This window comes from Oxyura jamaicensis, chromosome 2 (genome assembly GCF_011077185.1).
Source record: "Oxyura jamaicensis isolate SHBP4307 breed ruddy duck chromosome 2, BPBGC_Ojam_1.0, whole genome shotgun sequence".
Lineage (NCBI taxonomy): Eukaryota > Metazoa > Chordata > Aves > Anseriformes > Anatidae > Oxyura > Oxyura jamaicensis.
This window is the reverse complement of record NC_048894.1, coordinates 147,020,149-147,037,960: the sequence shown is the minus strand read 5'-3', so window position 1 is coordinate 147,037,960 and position 17,812 is coordinate 147,020,149. Positions and strand designations below refer to the sequence as shown.

The window sequence follows — 17,812 nt, the reverse complement described above, 5'->3', positions numbered from 1 at the left end:
CAGCTCAGCAGGGTGCTGTATCAGATGAGGTCTTTATTTTCTGTCACATCTGCAATAGGCTTTGGGGAAAAGATGGGCAGGAGCAGGGCACGGGGTGATGTTCCCTGGCTCCAGCATTGCTAGCTTGCTTGCTCAGCACAATTGAGTCCTGAGTGACACAAGGCATTAAAGAAACATGAAGATTTCAAAACTACTTGCTCACTTCATCTGAACTCTGGCCTAGAGCAATTCTTGTGGCAATATCTGTAGCTTGATCTTACTTCACCTCCTCTGTGTTAATTCAGGGCTTGTTCTTCCAGGCTGGCATGTGGTAGCAGGAGAATGAGAGAATGGGACCTCACCGAGGGCAAATATTAAAACAGAAGATGAAAGTTTGAGAGAAGCAGTGATGAAAAGTTCAGAAAGGTCAGTTGTGTGGGGGCTGTACAGGGCTGTGAAGAGACAGCTAATACCATTGAACTAGAAGAGTGGACTCCAGCAGGGAATTCAGCTGCTCAGTGGATTCAAGCAGTCCTGCAACTGCCCAAAGACATGGAAAACCCAAAGACATCCAGAATCCAAGGTGCATGTACAGAGCAACTCCATCTGGTCTCTTTACATGAACCATGAGGAAAAACACTATTTAATGGTTCAACCATCAGAACTGGGTGCTTCACCTCCACTTGCAAAGCAACCCTCTGCCCCTACCATGTCCCATTGCAGCAGCCCTGGCACTGGTGTGGCTCACGAGGTGTCAAACAAGCCGATAAACCCTGTGTATCTGGGGCACCTCTTCAAGGCAGTGCGTGGTCATCAACCTCTGCAGTATCCAGATGAGTCCCCACACATTGCTCCACTTCGCTCAGTGTGCAGAGAGTCCCCTCAACTGGAGGGGTCAGGGTACCTTTACAAAACATTTTGACACCTCCTAATGAAGAGGTTATAAATACAGAAGAAGAGTTATCAGCCTTTCCATTTATGCTTGACTAGGTCTGCTTATGTATTTTGGAACAGCAGCAAAGCTTTACCACAGAGGGAAAGAGAAAGGGATGTTTGCCCTTGAAAATAAAACATTGGAGGTCTTTCACCAGAGCGCTAGGTGAACTGAGGACTGGATGTGCTTGGCCGCCCCACATCTGGCTCTGTGATGGGAAGGAGAGCCCATCGCAAGGAACCTGGACACCAACATCTCTGTGTATTTGTAGATCTAGGTCACAGTCCCTGTCCCAGAGGGTTTGTGGTTTCACTAGGTCCTACTCTGCTAGTAGGAATGAAGGAGCAACATAAATGATGATACACATTTGCCTTTGGTCCTTCCCCTGCTCAGCATTATCTTCACTTGATAAACTATTTCCCTTTTGCTGATCATTTCCCCTCCCATGCTACTTTTATGCCTAACCATGCAGAGGAAGCTCAGAGGTACTTAGAGTAATTCTGAAGTAATTTTGAGCATGCTAACTAACCTTCATAAACCTCAGTGCCCCAGGAACAAAGCTGAAGGCCATAGATCTTATTTAAATTGTGATCTGAATGTGATCTCTTGAGGTATTTTAAGCTGGGGATCAGATGGATCTGCACGTAGAGTTCATGCATTTTTTATTTTTATTTTTATTTTTTTTTAACCTTGTTGCAGGCTTTACCAGCTTGCTGATTTGTAACTAGGTCAGCTTCATAAAACATCGTTTCCATGCTAGAGCTTTGTCTTCACATCAGAAGACATAATCAGGAAGGCTGGATAACAAATGGGTGAGACTGCACAGTTATGGGAGTGTGTCTTAGTTCATTGCTCTTACAAGTCTTCTAACAATTTGTAGGAGACTTGTGAATTGAGGTAAGCCACATGAGGCTGGTCCATTGGCACTTGTTATTCCACATGGTTCATTACTGGGATGTTGCCCATCAGCTCATGAGTCCCTGTTGTAGATGGCAGCAACCCAGAGAAACCATCCCATTTGTAGCTCTTGTCTCGTGTGAGGGGGCTGGAGGCGGGGAAGAGCAGAAAGGGCAGAAATGCAGTGAGAGCATATTGGCAATTGCACTAGGTGAGCAAATCTCCATTCATTACAAAATATAGTGTTAAAATGGAAGTCTTGACAGCTGAAGGTCCAGATGTCAATGCAGACATCTGCCAGAAAGCAGAAAGGGAGGGAGGTGGAGTTGGGTGAAGAAGGAGTTGGAGAAGACAAACACAAGACAGACAAAGGAAGAAGAGAGGTGTAAAGGCTGAGGAGTGGGAGAAAGGGATAACAATGAAATAATCAGCTGTCGTTACTCAGACTTGCACAAAGGATGTTTTTTACAGACTCTCAGGAGGGAGGAAGGGCTACTCAGAAACAGCTTCCTCTCACAGAATTTCTAGGTTGGAAGAGACCTCAAGATCATCGAGTCCAACCTCTAACCTAACACTAACAGTCCCCACTAAACCATATCCCTAAGCTCTACATCTAAACGTCTTTTGAAGACTTCCAGGGATGGTGACTCCACCACCTCCCTGGGCAGCCTGTTCCAATGCCTCACAACCCTTTCAGTAAAGAAGTTCTTCCTAACATCTAACCTAAAACTCCCCTGGCGCAACTTTAGCCCATTCCCCCTCGTCCTGTCACCAGGCACGTGGGAGAACAGGCCAACCCCCACCTCTCTACAGCCTCCTTTAAGGTATCTGTAGAGAGCGATAAGGTCACCCCTGAGCCTCCTCTTCTCCAGGCTGAATAAGCCCAGCTCCTTTGTCACTTTGACAAAGTAAAAAGAATAAGCCCAAAGTAAAAGAATAAGCCCAAAGTAAAAAGAATAAGCCCAGCTCCTCTGTCACTTTGAAAAGCAAAGCAAAGTTGCTTCTAACACGGGAGAGAAAAAGGAATAAAACAGTGACTTGCAGAAGTGAGCTGAGTTCCCAGGTACCACTACACTATTAACCCTGTCCTTATCTGGATCTTGTTCTGTACCAGAGTCCCTGTTCGTGTTACGTTTTGAATCAAGTAGTCAAAGTAGAGCCCTTTAGTGGGCTGGAAGGGATGAAAAATTAGAGGTCAGGATGATTTGATACATAAAGAAAGGTGACTTACCTTTTTTTCTCAAGAAATAATCTGATTTTTCCATTGAAGGTTTTCTCCTTAGATGAAATCTACTTGTACAAAAAATTTAATGACCAAGTAATCATTTTTCTGACATCTATTAAATTTAAAAGTGATAAACTGGCTTATTATCTCAGTTAAATTAAAAAAAAAAAATGCTGTTCCTAACAAATTTCAGCAGACATCTACAAATGAGGCAAGCATTATATAAGGCAAGCATTTCAGTTGCAGGAGCATTGAGAAGTACAGGAAAAGTCTGCTGCATATCCACCCCTGTGCACAACACAAATAGAAAGAGATACGAACATGTAGACAGACATCTATTTGGGGAGTTTACTGATTAAACCAGCTCCTTGTTAAATGAAGCTTAAAATAGGATAAACAACTCTCAATTTACTGGAAGGTTCTCAGATTGGAGAACCATCTGGAGATGTTGGCCTTGTGGCTTGGTCATCAGCTCCATCACTTGAGTCTCTTGGTCCTGGTGCAACGGAGCCTGAAGAGGTTGCTTCTCAGATGATATAGTACGTGGGGACAATGTGCTATTATTGTAAAGTTAATTGAGCATGAGTGAGATGATGTAAGCTTCAGTTCAACAAATGGGATGTTTATCCGGGAGAAAAGATACTCTGACTTGCTCAGGACACATTTTCAGCAGTGTTAGCAGGTGTCACACTGCAGCACTGTGCCAGCGGCAACCTTAAGTGAGGTCCCTCAGCTTGAGGCCAGAAAAGCAGTCGCAACATGTCTTCTGCCATAGATGTAGTGTGTCCCTGAGAGGCTGTGCCGTCTCTGTCCTCATGACCAGACAAAGCCTTGAGCAACCTGCTCCGAGCCAAGTGCTGCCCTGCTCTGAGCAGAAGGTTGGGCTGGAGACCTGCCCGTGGCCTTCCAGCTCGAACCAGCTCATGTTTCAGACAGCACTTTTTCCCTTTTCTTTCTGAAAAGGATGATTTGCCTGTGGTGGAGACAACATAATGAATCTGTTTATATTCTCAGCATGCTAAGAAGGGATTCAGTTTGCAATGAAGATTTCAGAAGGACAGTTAATCCGGCCATCCTGTCCCTTAGTCAGGGCCAGACAGTCTTTACAAAGCCCAATTACATGAGAAAGGTAAGTCATAAACCAGAATGGGTGAGGAGGAGGAGACATTGCCTTTGCTGTGCTTCTAACAAATCGAGGTGGGTCTGATGCTTCTGGAATGAAGCCTCATTTTTATTATCATTCATAAATCCTAGCACAAACCTCGAGCAAAGATTACATTCCTTTTCAACTGCACTGATTTACCATTCGCAGCAACCACTTTGCCAGAGCATTTTTATCTTCAATTTATCTTTTTATCTTCAATCAGCCCCATCGCAAGGGGACCGATCCCCACCAGTGGCACGAGGTTTGTGTGGCATCCCCAGGGAGAGCCGCTGCTCCCAGCACTGGAAGCCTTTCATTCTCCACATTGCTGCCCACTTGTTTAATTCCTCAAATTGTAATGTAGCCAGGAAAACATGCACAGTTTTCAGAGCTAGAGCCCTGCCCTGTCTTTAGGACCTGCTGAAATATTTTAGGAATTCACATTATCTGACATGGTTTACATCTCTGAAATGTGAATCTCCAGGGCTTTGTTGCCTCATTAAAGGTAAAGTTACAGTTTGTCGGGTGCGGTGATGCCCTGGGAGGAAAATTGTCCCCTCTTAAACAGCCTCTGATTAGTTTTATTTTATTTGTGTGTGTGTGTGGCAGTAGTAAGCTGCCTGCTAATTGTGAAGCTGTTTTGAAGCTAGCCACCCAGTTTGCTGCAGGGAACTGCTGTGGCTCCAGGCACATGTTCTCTTCTTTCTCTGAGAGCAGCGGGCAGATCACTGACAGCTTGTAGATGAGAGGAGAGTGCAGCTGTAAGAAGGAACTGTGACTTCAGGACATTGCTCAATACAGAGCATCCTTTTAAAAAGTAGCACAGAAATCCAGAAAACTTGTTTTCTGTACAGGATACAGCCTGGCTCTTAATGCTCTGCTTACTCTGCAGGGATGTCGCAGCATGGAGCTCAGTTTTACATCTGAAGAACAGCTGAATGCTACGGGGTCAGTTCACAGGGCGCAGAACACCCTCTGTGCCAGGGGAAGGCTAAATGCCTGTGAAAGCATTTGGGTGAAAGACAGAGGCTTTCATTACTTGGTGGAATCTGGTTTCCTTTCAAGGACTAACTGGTTTCTCTGAGCTCACACAGTAAAGAGGAAAAATTCCATAACCTGACTCCAGTCCATGCCCTTCCCCAGGTTTCTCCTCCTCCATGTGTCTGCACGCTCATCCTTCATCCCTCACAGTGGGCAATATTGCTGGTAAAATTGTCTCTCCAATGTTGCTGACAAGTAATCTGTCCATTGCTTATCTTCAATACACACTGCACTGGAGAACCTACCAGTGTGTGTGTATTTCTAAAGGTCTTGCGGCAGATATGGACGTGTCCGATTTGTCTGAATTTGCTGGACCTAAAATTACAGTGAATTGTGTGTGTGGACTGACATTTCCATTAGGCTTTGAGGTCAAAAGCCATATAAAAATACAAATCCTCCATAAAAAGTATATAAATGAGCTTGCTCTGTTGCTGGTCTGACCTCCTTAGTACGTGCAGCAGATAAATCAGTCATATTTTATAAAATAACTGTGCTCCAAAACATAACTCCTTGCTCAGAAGGGCATTATTTCCAGAGCACTACTGGAAAATGAAAGCATCCCCATGTTCCTGTGCCCTGTGAAAAGTGGCAGCATCTTCCCCCCAGGTCTAGTTGAGAGATCCTGATGGATTTTACACCACAGATTTGTCCACACTGAACATTGTTGATGTTCCAGGCTCATTCATCTGTTTTAGGTAGCAAAATCTGTAAGTGGATTTTGAGGATGTGCAGGAACTCAGGATAAAAGCTGCATGGACAAGCCCATGTCCCAGTAGTAGCCCACCTTCTGAGGACTCCTCTCCCAAAGCTTTCTCAGTGCACTGTCAAACTGTGTCAGACTGGTGCTATTTTGTGTCTCTGTGAGAAAATCAGGCCCAGTTCTGTGCTCCTCATAGAGGTATTTACCTACAATTCAGGACAATACAGAGCAATTTGGAGGTGCAAGCCCCCCCCGCCCCCCCCCCCCCCCTTTTTTTTTTGGTGTCAGTGGGGAGAAGTAGTCCCGATGCCCAAATCAAATAGTTAGCAGCCTGCACAGCTCCCTCCACTTGAGGCTCACCTTGTCACCTCTCCTGATGGCATGGGGAAGGCTTCCATTCCCACGCCAAATCAAAGAGGTGGGCAGTCTCTCTCTAGATTAAGCTCTAACCTACTTAGGAAACCCAGAAAGTTTCTTGACAACCATATGCTTGTTTCTAGGAGAACACAATTGTTCTTAAATCCTTACAAGGTGCTTTTTGCCCATATCACTTAGTTGGCTATCTAAGAGTTAGCCATCTCCTCTAAACCATTTTTCCTTGGCTTCAGTATAGCAATATATTCAATATTTTTTTTTTATAAAACTCATCCACAGAACGAAACCTTAAAGCTCATAACACCCAAGGCCCTGCTGAGGGGCCGGCAAGTCCTAGTGGCAACAGGGAGAGCACAAAAAGCCTCAAAAATCCTTGTAAGAAAATAAGAGAAAATCTGCAGCAAGGGGCAGGAGCAGATAAGAATACACAAGCACCACAAACATTGAAAGAGCTTCAGCATTTTAAGCAGCATCCTATTATAATCTAGGACTGCATTCTATTAGCATAAAAATACCAGTTGTATTTATTTTGTTAAGGCTTTGCTGAGTAGACCCAAAATCTAATGCAGTTTATCAAGTAGCTTTTCAGGTCCTACACAGAGGTGAACAGATGGCTCTTCTGTGTGCCTGAGTAAGAAAAACCCTTTCTGCAAAGGGGATGTCAAGTGAGTTACTCAGTACACCAATTAATGGAACAAATTCACACTTGTGTATTAAGTTAACTGTGCAGCAAAACAGATCTGACTGTCAAGTTAGTTTCCTCTCAACTCTGGTAAATTAATTAGCTTTCCAAAGTTAATTACAAAGTAAATACAAAGTAGAACTGTAAATTACTCATTTAAAAAGTGAAACTGGAATAAACATTTTCTAGATAGGTAAGACATCAGAGTACACACATTGCAAGCAGAACCAGGAGTCTTCTCCTTGCTGATATCAACAAGAGGTGATTTGATCCAGCCCAGGGTAATAAGCACTGTGGTAGTCCCAAGTCTTTCTTGGATGGTGAAATGAATCAATGATAGATACATCAAAGAGAGAGCTGCAAAATCTCATTGAAGAGATTTTGAGGCTGGGAAGAATCATTAATGACCACCCCAACCTCCTGCAGGACAGGAGGAAAGATTTTCAAGTAGTTAATCCAAATGTATTGCATTGTATCTGATTGTATTAGTAATACAATCAAATACTATTGTGTTACTGATTGCTAATAAAATTAAGTATGAATAAATGCATCACATTTCAGAAATGCATTAAATCTCATGAACTGTATTAGAAATCTATATTAGAATATATTAGAAATATCTGTGTGCTTATAAAATGGATTTGGGCTGCTGAAATTGAGCGAAGATATTGTGATAACTCCCATTTGGATCTAATTATCTTTGCTAAAGGCTCTCTCTAGGCTATGGGAAGAAATAGGAACCTGCAGGGCTCATCTGTCTCATTTTAGGCATTTGCATTATGGTGAGGTGACCAGAACCCTGAAAGAACATATTGCTCTGCACTCACTGAAAAGAGGAGGTAATGGTTAGCACAGAGGTAAATGTCTGCATTGCAGGCATCCATAGTTCCTAGATAAATCTCACTTATTTAACTGGAAAGCTTTTAGGATTTAAAAAAAAAAAATAGATGAACCAACTGAACGCAAAATGAAAGAGCAACAACCAAGTTGCTCAAAGCTATCCTGGAAATGTTTGTAAATTGGCCCTGTCTCATCTGTCGTCCTCAAAATAGGAATGGGAAAAAAATGAACCTTGAATCCAGTCTGTTCCTGGGATTTTACTAAACAAGCACCTGTGAGTGCCCAGTGAAAGCTGACAGGTGGGCTGCATTTAAAGTACATTTCCTAGGGATTAACTTTTTCTTAATCAGAATCAATAGCAGTTTAAATCACTTTCAGATGTGCGAGGGATGGAGAGCAGAGTGAAGGTAGTAGAGGCTGTGAATAATAAATCCGCATGACTTGTTTTTGTTGTTGTAAATAGAAATAATTCTGCCAAAAGCAGATTTAAATCAAATATTTGTTCTATCCTATTACTGTATGGCACAAATTATATGGTTTTAAACTTGTCATGTGTTTGATGCCTCTCTTAACAGGCAGGAAATTTCAGTAAGAGGCATAAACCACAACTGTTTTCCATTTGACTCAAGATAGCCGTGTATCATCAGTGTTCCCTAATCAGCTTATTCATCTTCAGCGTTCTAAGATTTTTTAAAGCAGAAGTTAAAACTAAATAACAACAAAACAGACAAAACAAACAAACAAAAACCTGAAACATGAATTGTTGGTGCTAAAATGCAACATTTGCAAGATGCTGCCCAGAAAATCTCCCAAGCAGAAGGAATGGTGAGTTGAGAGGTTTCTCCAGTCCTACACACTCAGACAAAACAGAATTACCCCCTCACTTAGCAAAGGTTTCAGTCTCATTGGCGGTAAGGAGGCTTTTCTCTCCCCACCATGACGGCTGCAGGAGCTATTGCTTGTTACATGGTAGGAAGTCAGAGAGTATCTTCTGTCCTGCTAAGAGTCAAGTGGGCAGACTACAGGGGACCTAACATGATGACACTAGGAAAATGATATATAAGGGTGATGCTGGTGCCTACCACCTGTAGGGCATCAACATACCCACATCCTCCCATCACTGAGAGCCTCAGAAGATATCCCAAGGACCTCAGAGCTAGGGAAGCAGAAGACTTAGGCACGTCTTTCTCTGAACTGTTTTGAAAGGTCCCAGTGTTCAGTCTGGAGCTGGCTCTCAAGGGATAGGTCTCCTTAGCGCTGTTTTCCCATGTCCTTCTCTCAGCCCAGGCTGGTCCTGTAGCCAAAGCCTGGGCTGGGGGTGGTGTGTGGGCAACTCATGCCCTGCATCCTCTCTGTGGGGATGTCTAGCAGATATCCCCCAGCTGGAGTCAGGTCCCTGCTCTGTAAATCAAGGACACCTCTCCTCGTCTCCTCCTGCTGTACAGGGTGGCTATTAATGCCAGGTAACTAACAAAATTTCACATCCAACATATTTCGGCTTCTTTCTGTTTTCATAAAAATCCAAGTGCCTCTCACCATTTTCTCTGTTTATAGAGCAGGGCATGGAAACAAAATCAGGGCCATATGTTGTATTTGTTTCAGCAACTGTGTGGCTCACATTGCAGAACAAGCCAGCGGGCACTGCCTCGCAGAGCTACATATGACAAATGTATGCAGCCCCACGCAGCAAAGACAGCATGACAGTGACAACATCAAGACCCATAGCTCCCACTGGAAAGTTTTGGTTAACTTCTCTGGGTACTCATGAGTAGCTGACCTCGTGCACTTCTCCGTGCCTTTTTCTTATACTTACTGCTGGCAATAAATTGCCGTCTGACATAGGGCCAGATGTAAACTGGGCCAAAGTACACTCAGGCAGGAAGGAACAAGGGAAAATGTGTGTTATATTTATGTACATTTTGCAGCTGCAATAAAAGCACAGGCCTTGCTGTGCAGTATTTTCAAGAGCTGAAACCTCAGTAGTAGTACTAGACTTGTATTTCCAATGTGTATGGCTTCTTTAAGGGGGATGATGTGAGGTCACTGCTGCCATCCAAATCGGTAGCTGTGGAAAAAAAAAAAAAAACATCCTCTGTCATGCTAGATCCCTTGACCCTTATGTACCTCGTCCCTTCTGCTGATGGGAGCAGCTCAGCTGTGTACCAAAGCTTAGCTACTGAGTCACTGAAACCAAAGCATCCAAATAGTGAGTTATTGGAAAGCTATTTGCAATGAATAGTGATTCAATGACCCAAATTTGAAGTCTTTTTCACATGAATTTGAGAAGAATCTGATTATTGTTCTGTTTTCCCAGAAATATTTTCTCATTTCACACTCCTGTTTTCCAGGAACAGGAGGCAGCAGAGCAGCCACACAGTGCAAGATGCACTTCTTGGCAATTTCCAAAGTGCTGTGAGCAGAATATGCCAAGAATCTTGTTTCTAAACATCCACTAAATGTCCTCTGCCTCTGTAAAAGTCTCTAAGGCCACTTATCCTGAAAGCTAGAAAACTTTTTTGTACACATAAACATATAAAAACTACCTGTGTGCAAACTTGGGCGTTTTGATTGATCTGAGGAAGCCATCCAGACAGCTCCTTAGACCGAAACTCATTTTCCGTGCCCTTTCCCCCTAGACCTTCATTCACCAAGCCAGTCAGCCCATCTGCTGTCAAAGGTTGAAACTCCATCCCCTACGTGTCTCATTACTCTGAGCCCTCCATGGCATGGCTTTCTGTTAGGAGGGATTCAGTTTTATCTGAGTGAACGTTGTCGGAAGGAATGCAAGGTGGAAAGCAATGAGCAGAACCAGATTTTGCTCAAATACAATGCTCTTTTCAGATTTTCTGGAGACTTGCATTGAATTAATAATGCCTAATTTCATAATGGCTTTCAGTCTGCGATCTCAAAGTGTTCACCCATGGTGGATGAACACTGGTAACTTGCAGATGACTTGGTCATTTAGTGGCGCAAGCAGAACAGAACTGGGGCTTCCTGATTAACACCACCTGATATAACTTAACAGGAGGGCAAAGCCTGCCCTGTGGTTTGCCTAGCTCATATGTACAACATGGTACAAGATAATTAATGGGGGCTGATAGTTTACATGATGTGACAATTGTTGGGATAGGCCTTGGGCATCAGGCCTGTTTTTTTCATTTCTTATCTGGCTGGTACCCAGCACACCGCGTTGTTTTCTGTGACCAAAGAGCAGTTAGTGATAACAATATCATCGTAATTCAGAACAGCCTCTGCATTTTCTGACCTATTATTTCTTCTGCAGAGTAAATATCATTATAAAAGTGAATAGAAATGTAGTCTGCATGGAGCAAAGGTAAGGCCTGGACTATCAGTCTCGGATGGAAGACAAAAAATACGATCTACTCTTTTGGTAGTCTGACTTATAATCCCTCTGAGCACAGCCAGGAACTGCAGTAAATTCAAACATCCAGAGTATAGCCATAGACTTGTGTGTGTGCATATTGTTAAACACTGTCTGACAGCAGAGAATGTTTTCCTTACTTGACTGGGAGAAATATTATCCTGACTGCCTCTTTCATTTTTTTTTTTTTTTTAAACTAGAACAGGGAAATGTAAAGAGCACAGGCCATGAATACATGTGTCTGGGAGCTATAGAGCAAATGAGTGAGCTGTGACAAGGGGGTAAAAAGAGGTGATTTCTTGTGGTAGCAGACTGCAAGATGTCGGCTATAGACGTCGTGTCAACAGATACTTGCAGACATCTTGAGCAGATGAGACATCTTGTCTGGTATAGGAACAAGGAGCCAGCTACCTTCCCTCATAGTCAACTGAGAAAAACAGTGATTCCTGTACAGGAGCCCTAATACAGACATCTGTTTTGACTAGAAAGACAACTATGGACAGCCAGCACATCTGTATTTCAATCATACATTTCATTAGTGGGTTTATTGCTGCTCATACTCCAGTGGGGATACAGGCCGCTGTGTCCAGAAAAAAAATCAAAATAAAAAAAATTGTTCTCAGGGTGGTCATTCAGTGTTGATGTCTAATAGACTAGAAATTGAGAGGGGAGGAAAACTGAGCTGATTATAAAGTCAGATTTATTTTAAAGTGAAGAGATGGAAGTGTGTGAAGAGGTTGAGTGTGAAAGGTAACAGAACAGATTGAATGAAAATAGGAGGGCAGTTGTAAGAGCATAGCACATAAGAAGGGATGTGGTAACTGGAGCAACAGGTATAAAGAGAAGCCCCGATGAAATACAAAGCTGAACAAAACTTGGTACAAATCAAAAGAATGAATGTACCGACTTCTTTCTTTTAAATCCCTTACAGAGTCTGCTGAAGAGCCTTCATAGAGAAAGGCTGATGGAGTCTGGTGGTACATGCTGGCTCCTGAAGGTCAGAGCAGGCAAGCTTAAGAGCTGAGATAGATGATGGGGAAAGCCCAGCCTTCTGTGCTCTATGAGAGGCTGCAGTGAAAGGTGGGGTGGGCAGAGCTCCCTCCTCTCTTAGGATCACTTGTCAGGAGAAAGTAGCAAACCTGTCTCTTCTTCCATACTGGAGGAATATTTCAGAACGAGGAGGGTGGTACTGACTTGCCCGACTTATGCTGGTTTTCTCAGCATTCCTGCAGTGCTTACGGAGAGGCTTCCTTGCTCCTGACCATATCATTTCAGATGGTGTTTGAGAACTTTATTGACAGTCTGGGCAAAGCTGGGGGAAGGTGGTGATGGGGACTACCTGGGAGAGGCTGTTTCGGGTGGCAGCCTGTTGTAGTGTCCCTGCAGAATGGGGTGAGCTGTTTCCCTGTCTGTACTGAAAGATTGCCACAGTTTTCCCTGAGGAAAGAGAGGGATGTCTCTCACCAGAAATCCTTCCGAGCTGTGTGAGACAGAAGCAGCTGTGTGGGGGAAGGCATCAGACTTGAGGAAGTCCTCAAGTTGTTTCTGACTTGTGAACATCTTGGTTCTTAAGCCCATGCAAGCTGCTGAAATGTGAGTTCCCTTTTGAGTCTGGATTTGGAGTGAACTGACCAGTTGACAAGGTGACAGGCTAAAAAATGGTGGTGGGAAGGGACCTCTGGAGGTCACTGTCTCTGTCATGGCCCTCACATTTCCATGGACACTGAACTGATAGGTTGTATCTACAGTTGCAACTGAAGCCCAATAATGGCCCCAAATTATTTTGATGTTTCCCGATTCTATCATCTATATAAATGCAATTGTGGTGCCTAGACATGTTCCAAAGGGACTTGATCACGTGAGAAGTCTGTGGAAAAGCAGGGATTTGAACAAAGTATCCCAAGTGTCAGCCTGTGTGCAAGCAAAGAGCCCTGCAATGTAGGAGCATTCACAGTACCGGAGCATGGAACGAGGGTTTTCTTTTTCTCCAGTGAGCTACATGCCTGGCTTCACTGCCTTCCTGGTTTGCCTGAGTGAGATCACCCCACAAGGAAGGCAGTGGGATCTGCCACAGTTGGGCATTAATTAGTTTGGCTTAAAGACCTGAGGCACGCAGGCTGGCTGCAGAGGAAATAAGCTCCCGGAGTGAGGTCAGGGTGGCTTTCCAAGGACAGGGCTGGCCAGCTGGTCTGTCGATATGGGACCTGCTTCCCACTTGTCTTGGCTGCACAAACTGCTTTGCAGCCCAGAAAGTGATGTCCTGATGTGGAAAGGTTGTCTGTGCTCCTGCTATTGTTGTGGTTGCATTCCTTGAGTTTTCTCCATGCACTGAATTACATGGAAGGCGTAAGTCTGGGCTAACATCAGAGATTACTTGGACCATATGAAGTCTGAGACACTGAGCAAGCTATCTTTATCACCAGAGTGAATATATGCTTCCCGTGTCATACACAAGCCCTTAAGACAAAAAAAAGTGAACAATGGGTAAAGGGCAGCTTTGCCTCTGCCTTTCTCCCCCACCTTCATCAAAGCAGCTGGGAACACTTAATTTAACCACTTTTTTAAGAAATGCACTTGTAAAAAGTGGTCTGGCAACCAGCTAAATAGAAGGAATGTGGTTAAAAATTAATCCAGGTAGTTTACACGTACAAAACTGGCAATTCACCTCAAACAACCTTTAAAACACTGGCATCCTCTAATGTTATTGGTCACTCAGAGACCACAGAATTATTCTGGAAATGATCACTTAAAACAGAATTGCTTCTTCTGCGTGAACATTTGCTCGACTGTTGAGGTCCTTATCAGTCTGTGACAGCTTGAGTCAAACATAATCTGCAGCAGATTGAAACTTCAGAGCATCCTACATTTATGTACCTGATGGGAGGGATTTTGGAGCTGTGAATCAATGTGAATTTGAACTCCTTGGGCTCAGTGAAATGGGTAAGAGAGCAAGATGCTAACAGATGCTGTTTCCTAGAGGCTAGAGCAACAACCAAGCACCATGAGGAACTGGAGAAAGGGCTTTCCAATGCTTGTAAGAGGAATTTTCTGAATAAGAAACTTATACACGTGTATAAGCCAGACATGTCAGTACTGTTTTACTTGATTTGTCTGCAGCTCCTGCCAGGATGGCACAACCCCCACTGCAGCACTGGAGCGATTCCTGCTTCAGTCTTACAGGAAGGGAAGACCTGAACTCCCTTCTCTCCATCAGTCAAATAAACTTGCTAGCTTTTTGTGAAGGAATGCATAATTTTAAAGAACTGTAAACCATGGCAGTCTTTAGTGCCTTCTGTCAATCAGACACCAGCTGTAATATTTAACACTTTAAATACACAAGTGCAACTCCCTTTGTGCTGTACAGTTTAGTAGTGTGGGAGGCCAGAACCTTCTAAAGATACTCCTTTTGCTAGCCTGCTATTGCCTTCCTCTTCTTCCTCTCTGAATGTCATGCGTAGAAGCTGAAATGCTGTTAGAGGGCAGGGAAAAAAATCAGTGTTTTTCATGTCTTCACATTGTTATGGTGATTTATGCATAGGGTTATCTACTGGAGCATCAGAGAGTAGCAATTACAGATCTGGGGTCATCGTCTTGGTTCTCTGGAGGACGAGAGTTCCCATTAGAAGTGGTGACAGCTATTAAGCAATGTCTTTCATGGAACATCTGCAGTTGCTTCAGAAATCCAAAGGTTTTACTGAAAACAGTCTATTTTTAAATTTTATTTTCTATTTCTTGATGTGTTGCAAAGTAACATCAGGACTTGTCCCAGGGAGCTTCCTTTGCCGGGAGGGGAAGAAGGATCTGCACTGCCCCAGAGCCAGTGGGGCTAGCTCCAGCACCCTTCTGGGTCTCCCCACACAAATGTCATCGTCTGCTGGTGGTGGAGGGGCTGGTTAGCAGAAGGGGAGCTTGCACGAGTGCAGCATGCTTCAGTTTCTCACCTGCATGTGCGGTGCTGGGAGGCTTCCAAGTGGCAGGTCTTCAAGAAGCTCAAGGACTTGTGCTGCATCCCATGGGGTATAATGCAGTGCATTATAACCGAGGGCACAGAGCCCACAGACTTCTGCAGCACTGCTGCGGCGAGGATCAATCCCATGTGCAGGGAAAATGGGAGAGGTCTGCTTTGCTTTTGTTATTTAGGAAGGAAAGTAACTGACAGATGTGGCCATAAGAGTGTGGCCCTATGCGCAGCTGATGTAAAGGGCAGCGGGAAGATAATAGAGGTTATTTGTTTTACCTGGGAAACGAGCTGAGTTAAACCAGAAAAAATGATGCCATGAGCAATCATGGGCAGCATTTTCCCTGAAATTACATTGAGGTTTTATAACAACTGCTGTTGAGTTTCATACTGTTATGAGGCTGGTTCAAACAGTGGGCTGGCTGCTAACCAGGCGCTGCTATAGCCCAAAGCTGGTCCCATCATCAGTGCTGTGATGGTGCAGTCATCAGTGCAGGCAGCCGTGGTGCTTTGGGTAAGAACAGCTCCAGGATCTAGCCTATGCAGATTCCTTGTAATCATGGTATAGACTAGCCTCATGCTACATACAAAAGCCTCGATCCCAGACTTGGGTTTTGCTTTGGCTCCTGCCATCCTAAGTACTTAACAACAGCCCCTTCTCCATACGGATATAGAACTAATACAAAATGGCATGATGTTTTTAAAGCAAGAAAATGGAGCATTTCATTTGAAACAACCAGCTGAAGTTAAAAAAATAACAAAACAAACAAACAAACAAACAAAAAAAACAACAGTTCAAAATTATTGGCTATTTAGCAGGCAATCAAAGAAAAATAGTGTGAGGAGTTACACTGATGACTGGCTCCTGAATTCAGAAAGACCTGGAGTCCAGCCTTGAGCTTGGTCTTTTGTTGGACCATGGCTGAGAAGAGACTAAGAGGAGGCTTACAGATTGACGGTGCTGTGGGAATAATCATTAGCAACACTTAGGGCTTCTTAGGACCAAAAAATATATATACATATATATTGAGTAATTGATCTTCACAGCACATCTGAAAAGGTGAGTGACTACCTGCCTGTCTAAGAGAAGGGGAAGACTGAGCTGTGCTCATTTATCTCCTATCCTACAGATGTTTCAGAGCCCTATGCAACCTTAATTTCCCGTGCCTTACCCTTGAGACCACTTTTCAGTTACAAAGGTTACTATTCAGTTACATTCATTTTGCTGGCCTCCTGTACAATTTTCTTATTTTATTTTTATTTTTTTTTTGGCAAATATATGGTCCGAAACATTTTCTTGGAAGAAATGTAAAACTCCATGGCACCTGAAGCCAAACCTTCTGAACTCCATTTACAGAACCGTCCGCAGGAGTCTGGCAGAGAGTTCAGTGGGAGCACAACAGTGCTGATATTTCAGTTACCGTAGGTTTGCAATAAATAACCAAAGCATTAAAAAAGTGGTTTAAATGTAAATGAAGCTCTGTCTTAATACAATTATGCAACTTAAGATGCCAGACAGCTTTGCTGCTATAGCCCTGAAATAACAATATATCATCTGCAGTGTTATGTACTTGCCTTGCACTCCCGAAATATATTTAGAAGTCAGCCAAGATCTGGAAAGAAACATATATTCCTTCAGAATACCTTCTGAGCCAGAGTGAAGCCTAGCACCCCTGAGTACACAAGTAGCAGTTGTCTTAATTTTTAAAAAAATACAAATAGAATTAATTATAGAAATAAGAATTTAAAAAATCAGGTTGGCAATGGTTTTGCTCAAATCTCCTGACCAAACCCAGGAATCAGCATGCTTCTAATGGTGCATATACATGCCCATATAAATGTATATACATCATGCAAACTAACCAGCTCAGTTCCCCAAAATCCTTTAGTAGAGACCAATTAGTCAATGTAATATGAACATGAATTGGATAGGAATGTGAATAGTGGCTGCTTGGTTTTTCGGGAGGTGCATGTAATTCATTTTTTGATAAGCTTTGAACAAACTGTGACCGATCAAAACATTTAATTACATTATAGAGAAAAATGTCTGTGCTGTTTGTATATGTTAAATATCTCTAAGCACATATTGTAAATAGGGGAAAACAGATTTTATTCTAAAATGCCCCCTAAATAGGTTCTGTAGGTGTTCTGTTGCTACATATAAGTGATCCAAGAGTGATTCTTAAGTGAAGGTCATTATTGATTTAGAGAAAATATGCACATTTAAATTCATACCTATTGAATAAATGAATAGTTAAAAAATTCAGATCTGTCAAAACTGAAGTTGTTCCCAGGAGAACATTGGCCTTGTTAGGTATTTCAATTTTAAAAGACCTGGTGACATTTTAACAAAAATAAAAAAGACTTTTTACGGTTCAAAGTGTTTTTTAATTATTTAACCTAATATTTTTGGCAAATACAATATAACATCAAGCCAAAGTATCACTGACAAGCCGAAGTATCACTGACATCAAGCTTTTTGACTTGTAGTTTCAAGCTTCCAAGATTTTGACTTCTTTTCCTGATCGAGAAATGAGAAAAGCCTTAAAAACCACTTTTTTATTCCCAAGACAGGAAAGACATAGGATAAGATTTTCATTAATCACAAAAGCAGTGGTTTGGGGAGTTCATCTCCTGACAGCCTACAACACTAAT

The 17,812-nt window shown here is 43.0% G+C and overlaps 1 long non-coding RNA gene across 2 annotated transcripts; it reads left to right on the top strand.

Annotated features, from left to right (window-relative positions):
* The first annotated feature begins 6,650 nt into the window (after window positions 1-6,650).
* Window positions 6,651-13,672, top strand: LOC118162761. 2 transcript variants are annotated; one of them, XR_004748612.1, is made up of 5 exons: window positions 6,651-6,960; window positions 8,393-8,642; window positions 10,166-10,224; window positions 11,101-11,151; window positions 12,131-13,672. It is a non-coding gene; the product is annotated as an uncharacterized LOC118162761 (long non-coding RNA). The 2 variants fall into 2 exon arrangements; XR_004748611.1 differs by lacking the exons at window positions 11,101-11,151; window positions 12,131-13,672 and having other exon boundaries at window positions 10,166-10,371.
* Window positions 13,673-17,812: the final 4,140 nt, after the last annotated feature.